At 38.0% G+C, this 23,425-nt stretch overlaps 1 protein-coding gene and 1 long non-coding RNA gene across 6 annotated transcripts in view; one reads left to right on the forward strand and one right to left on the reverse strand.

Annotated features, from left to right (window-relative positions):
• The window catches only part of LOC124948466 (homeotic protein antennapedia-like), a 321,146-nt gene that overhangs the window by 292,421 nt on the left and 5,300 nt on the right, over nt 1-23,425 (reverse strand). The window lies entirely within an intron of this gene.
• LOC124948473 overlaps nt 20,069-23,425 on the forward strand; it is a 5,721-nt gene continuing 2,364 nt past the window's right edge. For 2 of the 3 annotated variants that reach the window (XR_007100752.1, XR_007100754.1), the window contains exons 1-2: nt 20,069-20,801; nt 21,420-21,796. This is a non-coding gene — a long non-coding RNA (uncharacterized LOC124948473). The remainder of the gene's footprint in view (nt 20,802-21,419; nt 21,797-23,425) is intronic. The other variant, XR_007100753.1, reaches the window with a different exon arrangement.

A 23,425-nucleotide genomic window follows, 5' to 3' on the forward strand; every position in this document is an offset into this window, starting at 1 on the left:
TATAAAATTGCAGACACATAGAATTAGCATGATATATAAATTTTCGTCACTTTCTTAAGAATTAAAAATGAAATAAATAATACGGCATAGCTTATAATAATATTCTCGGTGTATTTTAGAAATGGTCAAAGTTTCACGCTTAATTTTTTTTCACAAGTGACGACGAGCGAGCTCAGAGAGACGCATAAGCGGCTACTAGCGTAGTAATTTCAACCGCGTTCCAGCGCAAAAATTATTGTTTTCAAAGCCATTAGGCGTTTCCTTCGAAGAAAAAGAAGAGGAGTAATGGCGCTACGTTGGGCATCGATCGTCCATGTAATTCTCCAATGGGCGAACTTTACAACCACCATAGATTGGCGTAATAACGATTTAACCGTTTAAAGAAGTCAAATACCGATCGCACCTGCCTCCATCTCTATTATAGCTCTCTCATCTTTGATAGACTAAGGGAAGGTGGCTAGTAGTGGACCAATTATAAAAATGATTTCAAGTAATATTTTATATATATATATATATTTTTTTTTATTTTAATTTTAATAATACCCATATGTCGACATCGAACGAATTATATCAGAACTTAGATCAGGTTTAATTTTACGATTTAATGCTCTATGGTGTTTCACGTTGGTGAAAAGCGTGAGACATCTTTAATTCGCTTATATAAGTGTAAAGAGGAAAAAAAAAGGATTAGGATGATTCGCAATCATTAATTGAAATTTATATGGCGTGGCCGAAACGTGACATGCATTATAACGAATAACTTCGATGCTAATTGAATTTTTATCTATTGATCGAGGGGTAATAAATCCAACAAACTCAAGAATCGATCGGCGTTAATTGGATATTCTCTTAACATCGATATACGCTTCAGTGAATTTAGTTATAATACTTCATTGTAGGCCGATCAAGATTAATTAAACATTATGCGAACCATTAATTTCGACATGAATTTTTTCTTACCGTCAAATTAAATATCCATTGCTAATTCGTCCATACTTTTAATCTAATATTTGTATTGTATATATTAAAACGTCAATAAAATAATAAACAATGTTGCTATTACAAAATCGTTATATTGCAATTACAATCGAATCGAATCTCTGAAGGTAAATCGATTATTCGTAACTCGAAAGAGGAGGAATTAAAGGAAGATCGAAGGGATTCGAGGAATTGAAACGAGTTTATTGAAGGTCGTCGAGCCACGACGAAGAACGATAGAGTCGACTTTAAATGAATTTAACGAATAAAGGAAGGAAGGAAGGAAGGAAGGAAGGAAGGAAGGAAGGAAGGAAGGAAGGAAATAAGAGAGAGAGAGAGAGAGAGAGAGAGAGAGAGAGAGAGAGAGAGAAAAGGGAAGTATAGGGAAAGGGTTAAACCTAGCACAGGGTTCATGCGATCGCAGTAAACGGCCATTTATTTAACCCCTTTCCCTTCCTTTCGGGAAGGTCACCTAAATCTCGTCGACCCGAGTTGCACTCAATATTGTGACCGAAGAAGTAACGTATCGCGTTTCAACTCCATCCCTGCTAATCCCCCGACTCTCTCCTCACGCTTTTTCTTCCACCTCCTGTTCCTCCCCTTCCACCTCCTCCTCCTTCTCGTCCTCTTCCTCCTGCTCCTCCACCTCTTCTTCAACAGTGCTGCTTTCGCGCGCTTCCGTCTCGTTTTTCTTCTTGCCATTCCCGCGCGTTGCCCGCAGCCGAGAACTCGACTCGCAGCCGAGGCCCATTGCCTTCGAGAAGCTCGGAGGTGCTGATTTGATGCACGTTTCAGATACCGAAGCCCCGACCAATCGTAAGCGCGGATAACGAGCCGCTAATACCGGCCGCACGAGTTATGGCCCCGGATTTTTGCGAATATACGCGCGAATTATCGTCCGTGGAACGGCTGTCAAGTACGTCGCGCGATTGAAAGTACGAGAGATAAGGAAAACGAACGAACAGACGGACGAACGAACGAACGAACGAACGAACGAACGAACGAACGAACGAATGAACGAATGAACGAACGAGAAACAGAAGGGAAGGCCAAACGTTCGCACTCCCCATGAGATATGTACGTCTCTAACCTGACAACGATCCACCGAATAAGGTATCCTACCCTTAAACGGTATACCTTTAGATCTTAGAAAACGTTCGCGCCTTTGGACTTTCCTTTAACATTCAAGTTTGAACTTCTCTGACGTCGATCATGTATACCTTTTATAGAATCGATCGTATAAATCCGATTCGTACTTTCAATTATACAAAATATATGATATCAGGCATTTTATGGTATAGGTATCGGGGAAGTCGACCGAGCGAAGAAAATTTCGACATCAAAAAGAACGTACTGTAATTTATCGTCGATAATCATTATTCCCTTTCGTATAAGTTTACAATGAATTTTATTTAACCATGAAGATTCACGCATTTAAATCGTTTCTTTTTTTTTTTCTTTTCTTCTTTTTATTTTCCCCTTTTATTTTTCTTTGTCTATTCTTTTTTTTATTTATTTATTTATTTATTTGTTTGTTTGTTTTCTTTTTTTTTTTTTTTTTTTGGTTGAAGCGAAGCATCATCGTCGACGAAGTTAAACGAAGCAACAAACGTACGTGCATACGTATGTACATACATATCTACATACGTAGGAACGAATAACGAGTGGAAAAAAAAAGAGAGAAAAAGAGAAAGAGAAAGAGAGAGAGAAAGAGAGAGAGAGAGAGAAAAGAAAGATAAAAACGAGTGCCGTTTTTCAACGGTGGAGCATTAATCACGCGCGATAGTTTATTTCAGGACGATTCTTTCCCGCAGAAACCACGGTGACAATACGCGCTCGGCCGGTACGAGAACGATTTATTCGATAGTTGCATTTGCATATCGACGTCAAATCGTGGAAACGACCGAAAGTGAGGTACGCAGAGGCGAACGTACTCATGGAGTTGCTACACCGTGAAACGCGTCCAGATTATATACGATCTCGCAAGAATCGATGCGTTTCAATTAACATAGCACGGACCGACGTTGCATGACACGACGTTACATGCCGTGTCGCATCCTTCCCTTTACACACTCCCACGATACTTCGTTATCCGCCCAAGATTTAGTCCGATCGTCCCTATAAACACACGTTCGAAAGATCGAAAAATACTATCGTACGTATCATTTCGCTTCGACGAACTTATTGTCCATTGTGTCCTTTTTTTCCCCCTTTTTTCTTTTTTCCTCTTCTCTTCACATTATGCTGATTCGAACGCTCGATTGTTCTTTAATCTTTTTCATAGTCAAGTTATATAATAATTCATAGGAAATGTCAGAATATTATAAATCATAATAGCACGTAAATTTATGAATGTTCAAGCGCAAAATAAGAAAATTGTAAATACTTCGATGTAATCGATAGAGAGAGAGAGAGAGAGAGAGAGAGAGAGAAAGAGAGAGAGAAAAAGAAAAAAGATGAAAAAAAAGCAAGAAAAGAAAAAAAAAATTATTAGAAAAATTATAAGCATCCCTTAATTGCTATAATATAAGCATCGATTTATTCTGACATTAGGATGCTCACAGATGTGTTTTGTGTCCTGTTAAAACGAAATTTTCATGGATGTAATACGTAAGCTCTATGTGCAAACGGAGATAGAAGTTTTAAGCGAAACACCGCTTGCTCTTCGCCGGTTATTTTGTAGATTTAGTGAGTATACATAGAAAGGGCCGACGCGTGCTGATAATGCCGCTTGTGTTCACCCAAAGAGCTACCCTTTGCTCATCGACGTCGCTTATCCGAAATTCTTTGAGAGTGAATTGTTTGACTTGCGTCACGTTTTTACGACGTTATTATAAAACATAATACCATTTCGTTGGTATATTTATTGTCCATTTATTTTGATAATCTTGACACGTTTCTCCCGTCGAGAAAATTTTATATATATATATATATATGTGTGTGTGTATGTGTGTGTGTGTGTGTGTATATAATCATTAGGTTTTTTTTTCTTATTTTAATCTTTAATTTCAATTTGTAATTTCATATCTTTGTTGTATTTTTTTAATTAAATATGTAATGTTAGTCAATATTATCAGTGAAATGACAATTTAAACATTTACAAATGTAAAAGATTATTTAGCTAATAACACAAAAGAATAATAAAACGATAAAAACAATCAAAGATGAACGATCGACAAGATTACATTGGGTGTTGTTTTTAAAGCGTTCCAAGAAATATCGATCGATCGAAAATTGATGAGGGCAAAGGACTCCGAGGAAGGCATTGCCACCTCGAGCGAGGAACAAAAGAAGAAAGAAGAAGAGGGAGGATGCATGAGGAAAGGACGCAATCGATGCACGCAGCAACGCCGATAGGTTTCGCGAGCCGGCTACAATTATGCAAAGATCCTTTTCTCGATTCCTTAGATTGCAGGTTGTGATAACTGCAGTTGCACCGAGGGCCGAACGGATCGAGCAAGCGCGGGCATTAAGTTCGCATCGACGGATAATGAGATGCGGCATGGATTTTAAGATGAGTAACCACAAATCGGCATGCAAAAACGGTCCTCCATACTCTCGCGCCTATGGGGCCTCTATCGTACTTATTGGGACCACTCTGCCGGCCAGTTCATACACGGATCGTTTATCTTCGCTGCTTCTGAATTTCTCTTCCCTTATATATACGTATAAATATATAAATATATAACACATACATACATATATGCATAAGTTTATACATACATACATATATATATATATATATTAGGGGGACCGGAAAGTAATGTCGTTTCTGCGCATATCGATATTTGATTGTGATTAAAAATAAAAACTTGTTAAAAATTTATTCGTTTGAATTTAATTTAAGAAAGCGACATTACTTTCCGGTCCCCCTAATATATATATATATATATATATATATATATATATATATATACGATCTATCATTCATACATATATATATATATGTATGAATGATAGATCGTAACGCTTTAATACACATTATATTTTAAATTAAAAAATTTTATTTTATAAATGAACTCGATCTAATCGATGTTGAGATAGAAAGAAAAAAAGGAAAAAAAGAAAACAGGATAAGAGGATAAGTTGGGAATAAGGGCAGGGCCCTAAGGCAGGGCAGGTCGATTCCATGGTCGAACGGTCGAAGGTGGACGCGTAGCAGACGCGAAACGTGGCTGCTCGACGGTACCTTCGAGGATGCCTCTCTCTTAGGAAGAAAAGAGAAAGGAATAGAGAGAAAGAGAAAGAGAGACTATGGGAAGAAGCCTATGAGAATCGCAGACCGGTGAAAGGGCCTTACGATGAGAAAGAGAGAAAGACAGAGAGAAAGGAAAAGAAAGAGAGAGAAAGAAAGAGAGAGAGAGAGAGAGAACCTGAGCGCCGGAGCGGCCCGTTTTGCCTTGGAGTGGGGGAAAAGCAGTGATGGACGGACTCGACTCGCCTACAGGACGCTTCGTCCGGTCCAATAACTTTCCAAGACCCGAAATGGTATTCCGGATCGAGAGATATCGACGCCGGTTCTCTCTCATCGATCCCGTTCGTTCGTTCGAACGTCTTTTCCGTCTTTGATCGAATTAAATTGAAATTCTTATTCTATACGTCCGGTTTATCTCGAAAGTAACGCGTCCAAAGTGAATCTTTCTTTCCGCAAACAATACGTCCCCTATACGTCGCCAACGAGAAGATACCTCTTCGACGTTTCAACGATTAGAAAATATTCCTGACTCTCATGAGAGGTACGTCGAGTATAATACAATATCATGATCAAGACTATGTCACGGTCTAAATGCTCCTTTACACGTTATTTATCGTATACCTTTATTTATGATCATTAAATCATGACGAGGAAAAGCGAGGGAAAATAAAGAATGATTGAGTTTGTTCTTATCTTATGAAAAGTTAAAAGATGAATTTAAAAAACTTTATAATGTAAAACGTGATAAAGTGTAATTCAACTCGAAAGAATATGCATTAAAATATCACTACTTGATGATGACGTAATTGGTCTTTAAAGATCCTCGAAAATTTATAGTATTTCTTAGTATGAGAGGAAAGAGAAAGAGAGAGAGAGAGAGAGAGAGAGAGAGAGAGAGAAAAGGGGACAGATGGCTCATGTTCGCAATCGCTCTTGACCCATAAAGCACAGAGAAATGAGTTCTCTATGAGTCCGCTCGACTCTCGTATACACGCGATTATGAATCTCGTAGGTACAAACAGAGACGGCGTATGAGTTTAAAAAATGATTTCCATCGAGTTTGCGAGGACACGAACCTGGCAAATTGATATCGTGTTCATCTTGGATCCGTGGTAATTAGTGTATCGAAGAGAAAATATAAAATAAAAAGGATCTAAAGATTAATTTGACGTTAGACTGCAAGAAAAATGTACTTTCATACGATAGAATGAAAGAGAGAGAGAGAGAGAGAGAGAGAAATTTTTTCTGCTTGACCTTGTTCGAGAGTTCGCGAGCGTGCGCCACACAATGATGTGACCCTAATAATTTGTCCAGGCATAGGAAGGGAAAGGGTTTAATGGGGATCGTGACCCAACGTAATACGATACGCGTTCCTTGTGTCCCGCGAAGCTCGTATCTCTGCATTTCACGAGACTAGAATCGGTAAAACGAAGATACATCGACGATCTATGTTACGCAAAATCATTGAATGGAAAGGATCGACGCGAGAGTAATAGATCTTTGATAGAGTAGTCTTGTTAAACCATACCTCAGGATAATGAGAATAATATACGCGTATTTACTGAGCCATGTTCGAGGTTAACCGCAAAACTTATATACCGTTTTACTGTGCAAAGATACTTTCACGATAATGGATACGACCTATGTACATATTTGCTATGCAATGATTATACTCTATTCCTGCCAATATTGTTATCGTTCATATAAAACAATTAGATAAATTTAAAGCGAATGAGCGATAAAAGATATCGACAAATCGTCGTTTTTTTTTTTAGTCGAATCTTCGTAAAATAGTCAATCTTCAGAGGACTTACAACGTATCAATCTCGATGGACGTATAAAATGGAAGATGGGTGGAGGTATGAAAGAATTTACGAGACGAAGAAAAATGTCTTATAAAGTAGGTTGATACCTACGTACGAAAATTGACCCTTCGTACGGGCATCGATCGAGTATTTTATCCTTCCTTGTGACTTTGGAACCTTTACGAACGAACGTTCCCGCAGGTTAACTTCCCCATTCGGATAAAAAGTAAAATAAGAGACAACTCTATTAGCATACGATTGGCACCGTCCATCTCAATGTCCCTACCAGCGTGCATCCCTCCAAGTTTCACCCTCTTACTCTTTCAACGTCCTCCCCTCCCTATCTCTTCTCCCTCAACGAAACTCGAAAATCGTCGTGTCGGTTCTCTTTGTCTTCCGAGAATGTATCTTCCCGAGGATGTTTATGTTCGTGTTCTCTTCTCTTTCTCTTGTCTCTATCTTTGTCTCTCTCTCTCTCTCTCTCTCTCTCTCTCTCTCTCTTTTTTTTTTTTCTTTGTAGTATCTCTCTTTTTCTTTCGATTGTAAAACGTGCACGCGTCGTCCATGGACCAGCGACTTACCGATTACACGCACCTTTCCAGAAAACACGTGCGTGTCAGCAGCAAATTGCTGATCGTTTTCTGTCTTCTTACAAGTGTCAGAAAAAATTTGATTTATCAATAATTCCAAAAATATTTAAGAATTATTTTTCTTAGAAAAAAAAAAAAAAAAAAAAAAAAAAAAAAAAAAGAAAAAAAGAAAGAAAGAAAGAAAAAAAGATTATAGTTCCAATTTGATATTAAATGATTATTAAAGAATAAAAAAAGTGATACATGAAATTTGATAAATTTGCCCTTCTATGATCTCTATTCTATAGCTAATGCAAACAGTAAAATATTTGGACTTTCTCATAACTATCTTTTGCCGAATTAGTATGAGAAGAAGTAGGAGAAGAAATGGGTGCTCGAAGTCAAGGTTCGATCCTCGAAAAGTAGCCTTAGGCATGGGCCTCTCTCATCGTTATTCAATGATCTCGCGAAGCGATGTTTCTTATTCCGCTTGGAGCAGAAGATCAGACTCGTCGAGAGAGTGCGAGAAGCCGTCCGACGATGTGGCTCTCTCCACCTTCGCCATTCGACGATCTTGTTCGCTCGCATAACGCGCCGCGAAATATTTTTCATCTCGTTCCAAGAATCGTCAGCGTGTCTCGCATGGCGATCAACGACTGTTTGATTTATGTTGGCAATATCAGGATGTACCTACCAACGTAATAGAAAATTTGTTGTTACGCTTTATATTCCACGCCAGAGGACAAATCGTTCGGAATAACGAAGATTTATAATCGTCCAACGTTCCGACAACTAATCGCAAGAACGAGATAAACAAGATTTCGAGACGCGTTGCACTCAACCGTATCGTATCTATTATGAAAAGATATCATATTTCAAGTACATTTTCTTTCTAGTCCGACAGAAATCAAGATTTTCATATCACCGAGAATATTACTATTTCACGACATTAAAACACACTCGAAGATTTTACCTTTGATCGTTATTCAAGAAAATCTTAATAATAAAAATAATATTAATAATAAAAATTCGATAATTTCAAGTTAGATAATAATTACACCCTCATTCACTTCATAACCTTTTCATATTACAAACTCGTGTAGGAGTTTGTATCTACGTTGCAATCCACAAATCATCCAGTAATAACTCCTTTCGAAAGATGTATATTATTTCATTTATACCAGCATTGTTTTCCTATCGTTTCATTCGAACGTAAAATAGATATAATAACGTAAATGAATGTAACAAATTTTTTATGAATTCGATATTGTAAAAATTTGTCAAGGTATAACTAACGAAGAACAAGGACAAAGAATGAGAATAACGAAATTCAGTTCACTGGTAAAATCTCACGGAATTCGAGGAGCGAAATGCCGGGACTAGAAGTACGGCCTGCAGACGATAGTTTATTCAACGCTATTTTCTTCCTGCAAGAAGGAGTAAGAGAGAGACTGTCGGCAGTTCGTCCTCTTTTACACCACGCACTCTTTATTACCCCGTCCTAACTCTCTATCTCTCTCTCTCTCTCTCTCTCTCTCTCTCTCTCTCTCCCTTCTTCATCTCATTCTTTCTATTTCCCTTCCTCTATCTTTATCTCTCTTTTTTCCCTTTCTGCTTCTGGACACACGCGTTTCTACGAGCTTGCTCCCGCGATTCTCAGCGAGTCCAAACGCATTTAGGGGGTTATCGTATTATGTCGAGTCACGAACTCGTTATAGCACCGCAAGACGGATCGGCGCCATAAAAGCACTTGCTTTTCGTTTAACCGAAGGGCGTAGTACGCGTAACTGGTTTACATTTCCTCGTCGCAGACGTTTAATTCGGTTTTCTTTTTCTTTTTCTTTTTTTTTTTTTTTTTTTTTTTTTTTTTTTTTTTTCATCGATAGAACTTCCGTCGTATAATCGAAATGTCTCGAAGGGAAGGAAAGAAGGAAAAAAGGATAAAAATATTTAAAAGAAAAATCACGATATATGATACGAATTCGATTTCAAATGGAAACAATCATAGTTATCTATCTAGATAAATGTAGAACAAAGGGGAACGACCAACTAAGAAGATTTATGAACAATTTGAATTACGGAAAGTAGCGGTTTGATTTCACGCAAATTTCAAGTTATGCGGTTAAATTGATAGTCTGTTAAGTCCGCTAAGCCGAGCGATGGCACGAGAGAGAATTCGGCGAACAAATCAAAATGGATTTGCGAGGAAAGGAGAAAGAAGAGGAAGAAATAGGAAGAGAAGGAAGAATAATAAGAATAATAATAAGAAGAAGAAGAAGAAGAAGAAAAAGAAGAAGAGAGAAGACGCATGGAGAACTATGAGAAAAATGGCGGAATTTACGCTCTCCTTACCGACCTTTTTCCTGCTTCTAGACATCAAGGATCGTCCAACGTGTATTCAGCGAAGCATGAAGCATCTCTTTCGAGAGCACAAAATATATATGCACATATATATATATATATATACATATACATATACATATATCTATCGTATATGTGTATATCTTAAGAAGATGGATTCTTAAGGAAACTATCGATTCTTTATAGGTTGAACGTGACTTTTCTACGAAATAACCTAAGTAAGGGATGATTTTGGAAGGATAAGATTTTTTCCAATGTCGATTCTATTTAATGAACGCTCGCTAGTCCAACGTAATGAAATGTTATTATTATTGAAGAAAATACAAAAATATAAATAAAATATATGACGAAGCATCAGTTTGAAGAGAAACCATGCGGAAAGAAGAGGAGTCGAAATCAATTAACTTATCGCGATAAAGTTTCGATTTACCAGGCAAGATCGTCAGATCCTCGGGCGAAGATAAAGTACTTTCATTTTTGCTCGTTCAGGATCGGCTTACCGATTTTTTATCGAGCCATCTCGGGGGAGGATCTTCCTCGTTTCCGCGAGCCGAAGGAGGGTGTTTCCGTTCGATGGACCACCCAAAGGATGGATAACACGGTGGAGAGAAATCGGTGAATCCTCGAAATCGATAACCGATCATCGTTCTCGAGGTCGAGGAAGAAGAGAGAACTCGAAGTCAAGATATAGAGAAAGCAAGAGAGATAGAAGAAAAAGAAAGAGAGAGAGAGAGAGAGAGAGAGAGAGAGAGAAGAGGAACGAAGAGAAGAAGCGCGCGCCGAGACGCGCGATTCGAATCTCGTTTGTAAAACCCGTTTTTGTAGTTCAACTTCTCATTCGCGTGCGCGCGAGTGTTGTTGACCGTTGCTCGCGATTCCAACTGCACTCGCATGCCGTGCCATGGAGCACAGGGCGCAGTAGTAAATCTTCGTGGGCGGAGCTCTTACGAGAGAGAGAGAAAGAAAGAGGGAAAGAGAACATTCTCTCTCGCTCGCTCCCTCGTTTTCACATCCTCGACGTTGTCCAGGAATAGCGATTCGACTTCCTTCAAGAATTCCTAATCGTTCTTTTTCTTCTACCGAACGTCCAACACTTCTCGACACTACTCCTGTCCGATCGATGAAGCTAACGAAAAAATGAGACAAAAAAAAAAAAGAAAAAGACGAAAGGAAAAGAACGAAGAAATAAAAAGAATGGAATAAAGAAATAAATCAAATGCGGGAGGGTTTAAAAAAAAAAAAAAGAAAAAAAAAGAAAATAAAAAAAAAATCCTTGAACAAATTTGTTTGACCACGCGAACTCGTCCAAGATTCGAGTAAAAGAGGAAAAAAAAAAAATATATATATATATATAGAGAGAGAGATATGTATACATCACAAAGATTAGGATCAGACGCGCGGCACTTTTCTACGTCGATTCTAGCCGACGGATCGAGTCGAACTGACGAGGTGCTCCGAGAGAGTCGTCACCTCGAGTATCTACCGGAAGAAAAAGGTAGAAAAACTAACGGTCATTTTCATTGTCATCTTTTCTGACCGTTTTATGACATTTCTCGCAAAAAAAAGAAGTTAACGGTATGCTTTTATTCTTATATAGCCCGGCAAAGTTTCGCTTTTCGGGAACGATCGTTTTGCGATCCTTGACGAAGATCTTTCTTTTCCGTGCTAAGAGGCTATGCCGTTGGACGAAAACGTGCCCTCACGCCCGTGTCCCGTCACTTTTATTACCGGCCGCACCGAATTACGGTGCTCGTCCCGCCACTATACTCTACAACATCTCACGTTCTTGTGCCCGTTGAAATCTATACTTCTCTTGCGAGATATCGTGAAGGGAAGGCAAAAAAAAAAAAAGAAAGAGAGAAAGAAAAAAAAAATTAAGAAAGGAAAAGATAAAAGGAGAGAAGGAAGATGAAAGAAAAAAGAAAGAAAAAGAAAAAATAAAAAATAACAGCACGCTAGACTACCGGTATTCACGCGAGAATTTACTTGAAACAAATCATATAGAGGAGTAGAACGAACGAATGGGAAGGATGACTGTAAGTATCTTTGTCGGATAAATTTATGAGAAGAGATCGATTCGTCACGGATTAGATTCATCCTATGGGTGCATATATATATATATATATATATATATATATATATATATATACTCTGATTTAATCTTTTATCGCATATTTAACAATTTTCAAGGGAAAAAAAAAAAAGAGGAAGAGAGAGAGAGAGAGAGAAAAAGAAGCAGAGAAAATAATTCATACATTTTTCTTCAAATAAATAGTAGCAATAACAAATATAACTTTTCATTGAAATTTTTATTCCTCATTCTTCTTCACTTTTTGTTTACTTTATTCATAGAAACAATTATCCTTTTCTCGTTTTATTCGAAATGCTATTTGGACAGAACAAGGTTTCAAACGTAAGTTTCATCAAACTCGCACCACAATCGCACCCTTTAAATTGGCACCTTCTGGATAGAAAAAGATAGATAGGGAGAAAGAAAGAGAGAGACAGAGGGAGAGAGAGAAAGAGAAAGAGAGAGAGAGAGAGAGAGAGAGAGAGAGAGAGAGAGAGAGAGATAAATCTCTGTCGGATTGAAAAGAATTCCAGAACTCGATACCAAACGATTCGATCGTGAGAAGTGAGATCTATGATTTGGAATTGGACGGGATCGATTGAATCGTAGAAACGGAGAAACGAACATGGAGAAACCGTAGAGAGAGAAAGAGAGAGAGAAAGAAAGAGAAAGAGAGAGGTGTTCATTAGTAAAAGAAGGAGAATAGAAGTAGCAGTCGTTAGTCTTTTTTCTACGTGAAGCAGGTTTTCTCTAGGAATGCGCGCAGTCGTTTGTTTGATCTATGGCCGTTGTTAAATGTGTTCTTGCATTTAACTGCATTATATATATTATATACAGAATATGGTTTATGCTTATATTCCTGAACGTTCGACAAACGCCAAAGCCAATACGTCGTTTACTCGTAGTTAACGTAGGACGTACCATTTCAAAGAGAATTTCGAGGGTTAATGCTTTTCAAGGCCATTGCCATAATCTTGACCATTTGAAGCATCATTCCGTTAACATCCTTATTGCCACATCCTACACAAATTTAACCTTGCTTCTTAGAAAACTACAAATCCATTAAGAATTTATAGTCATTTATCATTTTCGAGATAATACGTATCCTGTAATCCAATAAATCCGAATGATAAAACGGTTCGGTGAACGTGCCGAGTCGCTGACTCATAATTCTAAAGGTTCCTACTAATTTTCCCGATAAGATTATCACATCGTATTCCGGACGGCGCGTAAACGTCGTCGGTCTTTCTGTAACATCTATCGGGATAGATATTCAGCGATGATCGAGAATAAGCTCATCGAAGCATGCGAATCCCAAGTATTGCGTTCGAAAAATAAGACCAAGAAAAAGGGAAAGAGAGAAAGTAAACGAATATTTATTACGTATGGACCAGAACCCTAGTGCATAAAGAGCATAAGGTATAAACGTGATCTTCGATATATATATATATATATATATATATATATATATACATATATGTTCTATATATATATATATATATATATATATATATATATATGCTATTACACTAGAAATTTATGAACATTGGCGATACTTGATTAATGAAATTAGCCGACAATATGGATAATCTTATTGGGACCATAGATAATAGTAGAAAATGATATGATATATTTAGTTAGAGCAACTTTTTCATATCTATAATTAATAATATAAAAAATGGAAGAAAGGAGAAAATGAGATATCGATGAAAAGCGTATTAATAACGAGATTAGAAAAAATGAAAGAAGAGAAGTACAATGATTCGTTATATTTCGGATAGATATCGGAAAGATCGCATGTATGAAGTAAGAAAGATGGAAGGGCAAGTTGGAGAAGGAGAAGAGGGGAAATGAGAGATGGAGAAGGGAATAGTGGTAGAGAAACATAGAAGAGAAAAGTCTGAGCGTAGGCGAGCGACCGTCAGAGTAGCAAGCGTTCGCGTCGAGTGCTACTTCGAGACAAGCAACACGGCGATCATAAATTAGTCGGGCTAATGGCGCACAACAAACGCTCGTCGGCACCTACGCCCGTAATGTCCGTTCGCACCGGCCTAATATCATTCGTGGTGCTTAATAAATATGTCGCGATGGCAGTACGTCATAACTTTTCCGCGCGTCGCGATTCCGAGCATGGAACGAACGAAGAAGGGAGTCATGGAAAGCCTCCTGAACGTTGAGAAGGGGTAAGAGAGAAAAAGAAAAAGAGAGAGAGAGAGAGAGAGAGAGAGAGAAAGAAACGACGGCTTAATGTCGTTGAATTTAACCGAGCTGCTTAATCGCTCTACCGTATGTGACTCTATGTGTGTCTTTCCTCATATTTCTTTCTCTTTTGTCTGTTTTCTCTCGCCTCACTTCCTTCTCTTCCTCTTTCTATTCTTCCCTTCCAGAGAGAAAGAGAGAGAGAGAGAGAGAGAGAGAGAGAGAGAGAGAGAGAGAGAAAGTTCCATAGTTCCTCTAGTTCTTTTTCTTCATCTTCTTCATCTTCTTCTTCTTCTTCCTCTTTCGTACATTTGTCTTCTTTGAATCTATGCCACATCATGATGTATCGACCCTTTGCACTTTCAACATATCATTGCTCACAGTTTCACCCTGGTCCAACGATTTTATTGTAATTTATGAGGATTCCCCCTTTATGTTATCCCTTTTCATCATTATCATTATTATTTCAGATTTTAAATTCATTAAGATTCATAAAGTTTTTCGACGAAAATTTATGAGAAGAAAAGAGAGATAAAAAGAAAAAGAAAAAAAAAAAAAAAAGAAAAAGAATAAGTGTGGCACGCTTCCGATCGTTATTTCTTTTTTTTTTCTTTTTGCTTTTTTTTTTTTAATTAACATGTGTTCAACGAGATATCGTTAACTTACGTCTACTTACTCTTGACTTAGCTTGTTACTAAACGAACCATGGATACCATCGTTTCATTTTTGCAATTTTCAAGCCCAGTTCCCGTAGGCCGACCGGTCTCGCATCCCAGGATCCTTCGAATTATCGAAAGATATATATTTTCGCCGGTATAATGACGCAAATATAAATCCTACGTGGTACAGCAGTTGCATGGCGTTTGTTTCTTTCCCGTAGCTTCGCCGCGATTGGAAAAGACGGCGGGACATAATTCATGCAAGAGAGGGAACTTCTCTCTTGACCTTTTAATATAATTGCCTCGACGTCGCCGCCTGCCGAATGAAAATCTCTCCATTTTACTGGCTCTCCCTTTGACACGATAAGGATTTACGATTTCACCTTAAGCCTTTAACGATTCGATCGGCAACAAGTACGCGCTCGCGCGATCGTCAAGGTCGATCAATTTTTACAATCAAGCGTCCATTATCCGACTTTCGACGATAAGGACAACGTCCATCGCGTGAAGGGAAGAGAAACGAAGTAAAAGAAAGGAAGAAAAAGAGAGAGAGAGAGAGAGAGAAAAAGAGACAGAGAGAGAGAAAAAGAGAGAGAGAGAGAGAGAGACGATGATCGAGAACAACCATAAATCTTTTACCTACATAATTCGCCTCTGGTAATTGTAAGTATCTACTATAAAAATAACATCTCCCTTCGATGCTTTTGATTCACCTTGAATATGTCCAATCAAAACAAAAAGAAAAAGAACAAACGATATATATATATATATATATATATATATATATATATATATATAATAATAGCAACATCAAATATTCTATGTATATAACGTATCATTTATGTTTTATTCATAATCCACGAGATATTCTTACGCATCGAAGAAGTCAACACGTTCATGGAAGACGCGGAGGTTCCTTTGGCGAACGTGGAAGACCGGAGTTAGAGAGCATTGTGGTCAGGATGGCAGGTGCTGTTCGTAATGGCCGCCCATCGTGGCGGACGGAACAAGGCGAGAGCGATAGAGTGAGAGAAAAAGAAAGAGAGAGAGAGAGAGAGAGACATATAGAAAGAGAGTAAGAGAGTAAGAGAGAGAAAGAGAGATAGATAGATAAAAAGAGAGCAAGAGAATGAGAGAGAGAGAGAGAGAGAGAGAGAGAGAAAGAGAGAGAGGAGGGACTGTGGGCAGGTACATCGATGCAAAAAGCTTCCTGTGAGTTATGAACGTCCGAGCGTACTCGCAATATAAACGGTTCCAATTACGTCGTCCGCGTATTAATTGAATACGGGCAACAGTCTTCGACTTGCCGTCGGTCTTGGGCAGATGGTCTTCTACTTCCTACGTGACTAGAGAGAGAGAGAGAGAGAGAGAGAAAAGAAAAGAAAAGAGAAGGCAAGATAACTCTTTGGTTTTTCAAGTTCTATCGAAGTGTCGGTAATAGAAATAGTCGCTTCTAGTTCATTGAGCCTGTATTACTCGCTTTTCGAACGAGTTTCACATACTAGCGTCGCATCGTTTGAAATCCACGAACGGTGATCATCCATAAAATCGCTATAAAGAAGATCTTCACCTGAGAAACGACTAAACCACCTTTCTTGCACGTCGTAAAGCAATCATCGGTGTTTCCTCGCTACGTAGAAGGGACGGCAGTTTTCTTTTACGCGGAAAGGTAAGAGGTAAAAGGAGATCTGGTTTAAGAGTAGAAAACAAAAAAAAAAAAGGAAAAGAGAAAAAGTAAAAAAGAAAAAAAAAAAGGAAAGAAAACGAAAAAAAAAAGGAAAGGAAAGGAGAAAAGAGAGAAAATAAGAAAAAAACAAAAAAAAAAAAGATTGAGAAAAGAAAAGAAAAGAGGTAAACAAATTTTTTTGCTATAAAATTATTTTCACCACTTTTTTTTCCTTCTTTCTCCCTCTTTTTTTCCTAAGAAGAAAGACGAACAGGTAGGTAGTACCTATATCCTTTGTCCGGCGCTATAGTCGTTTCGAGCATCTAAACACGTTCCTTCGTGGCTAAGATGCTCGTTCGATCGAAGGAACATATTATCTCGGCCCGGAGCAACGTGAACGAAGGATTCTATATATATATATATACATATATATACATACATGTATATATATATGTGTATATGTGTATGTATTTATATAGACCAGCTTGGAGGCCTGGTCTCATCAAAGAGCGATGTCTTCTATCAGGTGTCCGTAAGTCTACCCTCTTAGCTCGTAACTCTCGTCTCTAACGAAGTAATCGTTCGTAAGATCACTATAAAACTCATTCTGGCTCGTGCTTTTCATTAATTCATCCATTAGCGTGGCTTCTAACTGCGCTATATACCTACCTATAGATATAAACATATAGGCATATATATATATATATATATATATATATATATATATATATATATGCACATATATTTGCCAAACGAAAGTTACCTTCGATCACCTCGAGGAAGACTTTAATTTATGAACATAACGATGCTCGCGACACTCGTTTCTCTCGATCTTCAAAATACACGTAATAGATCTCCCGCCTCTCTTTCTATCTTTCATTTACTTCTTCTGCCCCAGAGAATATATATATGTATATATATATATACGATCCTTACGATGTTCGAACGTTTACTCTGGTGATACATTAAGACGCTTTCGATACGATCGATTACGTCAAATCCGCGTTGTAAATTTCTTCTTCCTTTTATGGGGACGAATTTTATCTCTTGGGGTCTTCGAATGATCACGGAAAAGCGAGACTTAATTAACGACTTTCGTCGAATGGATAAGAGTATAGAAGGAAGAGAAGTAGACACAACGATAACAGCGAGAAGGTAGATGATACTAGTGAGAATGAAAGAAAAAGAGAGAAAGAGAAAGAAAGAGAAAGAGAGAGAGAGAGAGAAAAGTTTAATCCTGAACATGGCAACGATAATTCTTCGCCGCATGAAATTTGCAAAACACCTAGTGCGAGATAGCGTTATAGTCGAGACTATATGTTGTCGGTGTGTATCAAGCCGAGCTAGCAGCAACAGCAGCGACGCACGAGTCGTACATGCGAACAGCTCGTCCATCAAATCGAGAAGGCTGCCAGGCAGCCCCAACACACCACCGGCGCGATCACCGCCGAGGCACGCGCGTCCCTTTTCCTCCTCTCTCCTCTCTCTTTCCACTACCAATCTATACGACTTTAACCCTTTACTCCTATGAAATTGATTTTCCATGGCAAACTTACATTTTCCCGATCTTTCGCGATTGTGAACCTATCCATTGACAACGCCTAAATCTATATAACATTTTTTACCTTCGTCACACGTTCATAATACGTTCAATTTTATACGAGAAATATTCGAACATAAAATATACAGATATGTACATTCTTCAATTTCGTCGATCTTTTGAAGTACGATTAGAACCAATGAAATTGAATATCAATCGGTATTCTCGGCAAAAGATAAGAGTAATATGTAACTCTCTCTCTCTCTCTCTCTCCCTCCCTCTCTCTCTCTCTCTCTCTCTCTACTTATAAACCAATGTATTAGGATTGATGACGATATACATCGTTCGATATCGAATAATTATGCTAATAACTTATCTTCGTACATGCGAATTGTACTCGTTATCGACGCTATGCTTCGTTGATTTATGAATTTTCAATCTTGTTAAGAGACGTTGACGAGCGGATAGAAAGAATTGTAATTTAAATGATAAATATCTCTGTATAATTATCTATCTATGGTTCTTAACTGGATCGAAAAAGAAAATTTTTTCTTTTTTTTTTTTCAATCGTACTCTCTGTCGTTAATTTTATTTACACTTTTCAACATTTCGTCTCAATTTGATTTACATAATTACAAACTCCTTGTTGTTGTCGAACTGGTTTTCCAATTTTCATTGAGCAACTTGTACGACCAACGTCAATTTCGAATATTTATCGGTAACGATCGTTCGATTGCTACTATTATCGTACGGTTAAATTACCTTCTATTATTAATAGCGTTCGTAACGCATTTAAAACAAAGCTGCCGAGTGCGTGGCTCCCGATAACGCCCGTGTTCGATCTCATAACCGATTTCTCTTGGTTTAATCCAAAGATCTAGAAGAACTTCTAGATTTTTCTCTCGAAAAATTTCAACTCGTACTAAAAACTGAAGGGTACCGCTCTCTTCCAGCATAATTACAAAGCGTTACTCGTTTATCGTCCCACGTATCTATCCCCTTCACACATGAATATTCGAGGCACGCCGAGCGTAATGCATCAAGATAAGTATACGCATGAACGACTTGCAATTTCACGCCCCCTATGTCTTGCTACGAATTTTTATCCTTAAAAAAAAAAAAAAAAGAAAATCATTCAAAAATGAAAATCCTTCGATCTCTACTTTTCTCTATTTGTTTGTAAAAGGACAATACGATCGACGATCGTTCGTTCATACGTTTTCTTATATCTTTGATTAATCATTAATTTTTGGACACATTTATATATATATATATATAGGGAAAAGTTATAAAATAAAATTAATCCTTTTATATATAATTAAAACGTAAGAAGAAAATATAGAAGATAACGATATGGAGATTTTATGACATAATTTATGACATCGAATGGCATTATAAACTGATGATTTTTCTTTAAGCAAGAGTCGTAAGAATGATCGAGTGATTTAATCGAAAATTACACGGTAAGGTTAAGAATTTGAAAGAAAAACGTGGAAAAAAGATTGACGGGAAAAAGCTAATCAGGAGAAGATAGGCGGTACTACCTACTTACATGTTTCGAGAGCGAACGATCAGGTTCGGCAAAGATCAAGCGTTAATATCTAGACTACCAGGGTTACACCAGAATTATACGATCAGGATTATGAAAATTATGTACGTTGCAAAGACCCTACGACAGCTGCCTCGCGATAATCGAGCCTTCTCGATACCAGCGATGTATCGCACTGCCATTTTTCCTCCTCCTTCTTCTCCTCTTCTTCCTCTTCTTCCTCCTCCTCTTCGTCACTCCTTCCACCCTTTCCTATCTTTTTTTTTTAATCTGTTCTCTCCAACCTTTTAAAATCCATCAAGATTCGCATACTTATTAACTTGCTTATTATTATAGCTACCTGACGCATGAATTACCCTAGAGGGTATTCATTTTCTATAGAAGCCGTCGATCCGAGACGCAGAATGTTACGAATAATTAAATATTTTTCAAATAATTTTCGTTAAAAGCATTTTTATAATCGAACCCGCGAGGAAAACGTATAATTCGTACGATTATCATTAAGGTGCACGATAAGACGGATCCTCTTGACACGAGAACCTTCGATTTTTCAATATTCGAAGGACGACGAGAGCTTTTGAGACATAAAGAGACTTTGTTAAAAGGGTGAACTATCGATAGAAAATAAAAAATACGAAGAAAAGGAATAAGCTGACCTCGTTAAGATGCATACGACGGCGTGAAAATAATGAAATAATTCAAGTTAATAGTAAATAGATATACTTAGGTATTGAAACATATCACTGGTATGCGAATAAAAGAACAATTAATTCGTTCGTTGTTTTCAGCGAGTCGGAGGAGCGGATAAGATGAATTATGCAGGAATTATATGTCGAGAAGGCGGATATGGTGAGGCGTGGAAAGGGTGAATTCGCGAGGGAACTGGAAGGAAGAACGTCGTAGCCGTCGTAGCCGTCGTAGTCGTTGTAGTCGTCGAAGGATAAGGTAAAAAAGAAAGAAAGAAAAAAAAAAGAAATGAAAGGAAGGGAGTAGTAAGGCTCGTGTTTGCTTCGCAGAGAGAAAGAAAGAGAAAAAGAGAGAGAGAGAAAGATAGAGGCACCGAATGTTTTTCGAGCGAACAGTACGCAGAAGCGGCGGGCGTGGAGAGAAGGGAAAAGGGCGTAGTAAGTCATACGGAGAGGCTCGTACGTCATTCTCCATCCGGGCCAACGGAGCAGCAACACATGGAAAGGACTCCGACGGCCCTCCGTAAGCGAAGAACGCACCCACTCGGGGCTGCCTCTTTAGCTTCTTTGCCGATGGCGTTCATTCTAGCTAGCCTATCTGTAATACTGCCTACGACTAAGGCGTTGATACGCCAAGCAAGCCTACCTCTTTCTCTCTCTCTCTCTCTCTCTCTCTCTCATTCTCCCTCGTGATAATCTATGGGATATGTACATAAATACATCATTTTGTTCCTTAAAAAGAGAAAAAAGATTAAAAAAATAGGAAAAAAAAAAAAAAAAAAAAAAAAAAAAAAAATAACGAAAAGGAAAGAAAAGAAAAATAGAAACAGTATATTTTCCCATCAATGGATTTTAATTGCTTATCAATACTCGAATTAATTTTATATTATTAGAAACTTTTGAAAAATTTCATATCTCGATTATCATCTTACGTACTTTTCTAATTCATAGATCTAATGAATTGAAAAAGTGATAAATATATAAGAAAAACAAATAAAAAAAAAAAAAAAAAAAAAAAGAAACGATCGATTGACGAATACGATTAAAATGAGAGAGAAAAAGAGACAGAAAGAGAACAAGAGAGAGAGAGAGAGAGAGAGAGAGAAAGAGAATGCTCGACTATCAACGTTCCCTTTCTTAGAGAAACACCATTCGCTTTTACGTCGACACGATCGTTTCGTACGGAGTATCGTATCTCCGAACACGAGCTCGGTCGAAGAAGTTCTGACCGGGTGGACCATTCTTACCCCACACGAAGAAAACGGAAGGAACGAGAGGATCTTCGTCGATGAGAGCATGAGAGGAGCCAAAGGAAGAAGGAGCGTGCCGGAGGGTAGGGTCCTGCATTACCGGCTGGCTCGCAAGCGAGTCTCGCAAACGGCGATAGCGGTAAACGTGGAGGCGCATAAAGGAGGTGGGGTAAACGAGCAAAACCACGATTTCGTCGTCGTAAACGTCAACGTTACGGTTACAGCGTTGTTCGTAGCTGCTTTATATTGAATGAGCTTGCTCCCCGAGGTACGTAACACCTATTGCCGAGCCGGCATACTCGTTTCCGACTACTCTACTCTCTCTCTCTCTCTCTCTCTCTCTCTCTCTCTCTCTCTCTCTCTCTCTCTCTCTCTCTCTCTCTCTCTCTTTCTCGTCGCTTACCAGACTCCAGATATCCACGTGGATCCTTTCGCGCGGGAACACGCCGTTTTATACCTCTTATACCTCTTATATATACCTTTGCAAATCGAACGATCGTTAAGTGACGTTCTTTGTAACTTTCAACGACATAGAAACGTGAGTGACTATCGTTTACTTCTCTTTCTACTTTCTTCATTTAAACCTAAAACACGATCGTATAATTTTCCGTAACGATGGTGATACGAGTGATATATACTATTGATATTCTAGTCGCGTGGGTTGGATCTATGTAAGTAAGTATAGTCATTTATAAAAACAACTAATTCCATCGAGACAGAGACAGAGAGAAAGAGAGAGGGAAAATGAAAGAGAGGGAAAGAGAGTAAAAGAGAGAGAGAGAGAGATAAAGAGAGGGAGATATACGTAATCAGAAGACTTTTCTTAGGGATCATTCTTATCTATCCTCTTAAATTATGAATGTAATCGGAAAACGGCGAACGGTGAAGAAAATGAAGAATAAAACGAGAAACGTCTGCTTTCTCGTTTTCGAGTTATCGGCCACCCTTAATGTCTCTTTAAAAAGGTATACTCGACGGACTACTTCAACGAAACAGCCAATTTTCCACGGGGGTGAATCGAAGCGGCATTCGGATAGTATTTGAGCCTACACCTTCGCGCCCTCTAATTACCCTATAGACACGGCGAACCCTCAATGAAAAGGGTCGTAAATTTCGGTCGCATTTGGGAAAGCAGGAGAAAGTGATCCAGCATGAAAGAGAAAGAGAGAAAAGAGAGAGAGAGAGATAGAGAGAGAGAGAATAACTTTTGTATCTCTTAGCGGGTGGTAAGACCTTGAAATTATTTGCGGATAAGAGTAAGAAACGCGCTTATAACATAAATATTTCCGTCTCGTTTCAACTGAAAATAAGAATCGATCTTATTATAAAATCGATTTAATACATAAATCCGTATTTATCTTCTCGATTACTCGGAGATGATCTTATTAAAGACTTATATATATATATATATATATAAAAAAAAAAAAAAAAAAAAGAAAGAAAAAGAAAAACAAAAAATAAAAAACAAAAAGAAAAGAGAGAAGATAAAGAGAAAACAAGAAAGAAGAAGATAAAACTATTCAGACATTTTTCTCGATATTAAACGATAATCGAGAGGAAAACTATTCTTCAATTTAATGTTCTACGATATCTTCATCGAGATGTTTCTAGATAAGGTCTCGTAACGAGAGTGTTTGCGATTATGCTAACTCGAATGTTTATAAATGAAGCGGTCGCGATAATGTCCGTGGTAGTAATCGTTTAGTAAAAGCTCTACGAGAAGATATTTCGCTGGAGTATTTATTACTAACGTGTCATTAGTACGGTTCCGGAGTGTAATCGTTCTCTCTCACTCTTTCACTCTCTTTCTCTCTCTCTCTCTCTCTCTTTCTCTCTCTCTCTCTCTCTCTCTCTCTCTCTCTCTCTCTCTCTCTCTCTCTCTCTCTCTCTCTCATTC

The sequence above is a fragment of the Vespa velutina genome, chromosome 4, assembly GCF_912470025.1.
Source record: "Vespa velutina chromosome 4, iVesVel2.1, whole genome shotgun sequence".
NCBI lineage: Eukaryota > Metazoa > Arthropoda > Insecta > Hymenoptera > Vespidae > Vespa > Vespa velutina.